The 1,866-nt window shown below is 43.7% G+C and overlaps 1 non-coding gene across 1 annotated transcript; it reads right to left on the bottom strand.

Moving 5' to 3' along the window:
- Positions 1–260: 260 nt before the first annotated feature.
- On the bottom strand, positions 261–367 carry LOC129642524 (U6 spliceosomal RNA). Its single transcript, XR_008709791.1, has one exon. It is a non-coding gene; the product is annotated as a U6 spliceosomal RNA (small nuclear RNA).
- Positions 368–1,866: the final 1,499 nt, after the last annotated feature.

The following is a 1,866-nucleotide window of genomic DNA, read 5'->3' as shown; positions in this document are numbered from 1 at the left end:
AGGACCCAGTGTGGGAGGAATAGGGCATGGAATTGTTGCAAAGGACCCTTAAATCCTTAGACATGTTGTGCATTTTCTGAGAATGGAAGTAAGCATGGTTTTCCACTTCTAGACATTGGATTTATTGTTGTTGCAACCAATAAAGTGTGAGCTCATCTAAGATTATTATTGAATCCATATTAGCTTCCCATCATCTTATTCAGTAAGTACAAACTGAAGCAATAAAATATTTTGTGGGGTCCAGTGGGATATTTTTCATTAAAAATATAGAATGCTTTACCAGTTTATGTGTCATCCTTGCACAGAGGCCATGGTAATTTTTTCTGTATCATTCCAATTTTAGTAGGTGTGCTGCCGAAGTGACTACTGATGGAATTTTTTCAGTTATTAGTAGTAATAAAAATTCTAAGCATTTATTGCCTGAGCAGTGTATTGTGGATGCAGAATATCTCATTTAATGCTCCATCAACCCTTTGCAATGGCTACTGTTATTCTCATTTTGTATATAAAGAGCACAGGATATCCTAGAACATTGATAATATTTCCTGCTTAATACTATGATGAAGACAGAACACCTGGAGGACTGCCAGGCCACTGCCAAAGTGGCAGCAACAGGAAGGGTCCATGGAGGTTCAGATGCTTGGGTGGTTGGAGGGAGGATGCTAATACTTATATCTGGACATGGAGGAGGGGCCTCAGATAGACTGACCATGTCTAAAATTTAGGAGCCCATGATGATCTAAAAAAGAAGTGGTATATACCTAAAGATTGTATGTGTGCTGTGCTTACTCACTTAGTTGTGTCCTACTCTTTGTGACCTCATGGACTGTAGCCCGCCAGGCTCCTCTGTCCATGGGGATTCTCCAGGCTAGAATTCTGGAGTGGGTTGCCATGTCCTCCTCCGGGGGATCTTCCCAACCCAGGGGTTGAACCCAGGTCTCCCACATTGAAGGTGGATTCTTTACCATCTGAGCCATCAGGGAAGTCCAAGAATACTGAAGTGGCTGGCCTATCCTTTCTCCAGGGAACTTCCTGACCCAGGAATTGAACCAGGGTCTCCTGCATTGCAGGTGGATTCTTTACCAGCTGAGCCACCTGGGACTCAGGGGCTAAAGTGGTTACCTTGGCAAACAGCAGTGTTCTGGGGTGGGATAGGGAGGATATGTAAGGGTCTGGGACCTCCAATGCTGAGAAGAGTGGTGCATGGATATTCAGGCATTCATTGATTCCCTCCTATGTTCCAGACACAATGCAAGTGGCTGCTATACAGTTCTAAGCAAAAGAGATGTGGTTTCTCTCTTAATTCAAATTGTTTAGAGAAAAGTATTCAAATATTAGCATAATACACAATTTAAAGCTGCGATAGATACGATGAATGAACGGTACAAGGTGCCATATAAGTGTACAGTAGGGGAATGTAGTCTCATTAGGAGGATCAGGAAAGGCTTTCTTGAAGGAGAAACTGGAGAGAAGGAAGGAGAGGAAACATCCCTGGCAGAGGAAACAGCTTGTGCAAAGGCCCTGAGGTAGAAGGAAAGGGATGCATTTGAGAAAATGAAAGAAAGCCAACATGTCTACAGCCCAGGGTGCTGAGGAAAATACCTCTGGGACTCTGGGAAGGCTGGAGAACAAGAGAAGGAGCAAGCCATTGAAACATGCCTCCAAGCTAAGACCAGCTGGACTAAGGTTATTGAATTGTAGGTCTGAGTTTCCTCCACTGGCCCCATGCTAGAGATCTAGGTAGTCCCAAGGCAGCCTTCACCATGTTTCCTGGCAGTTTCTCAGATGACAAGTGCCCTGGTTAGGGGAGGAAAGTTAGGTTTGGCTATAGATCTGTAATACCTTTTTCAATTTGAAAATTCTGAA

This window comes from Bubalus kerabau, chromosome 1 (genome assembly GCF_029407905.1).
Source record: "Bubalus kerabau isolate K-KA32 ecotype Philippines breed swamp buffalo chromosome 1, PCC_UOA_SB_1v2, whole genome shotgun sequence".
Taxonomy (NCBI): Eukaryota; Metazoa; Chordata; class Mammalia; order Artiodactyla; family Bovidae; genus Bubalus; species Bubalus kerabau.
The sequence above is the reverse complement of the archived record's forward strand: the minus strand, read 5'-3'. Positions and strand labels throughout refer to the sequence as shown.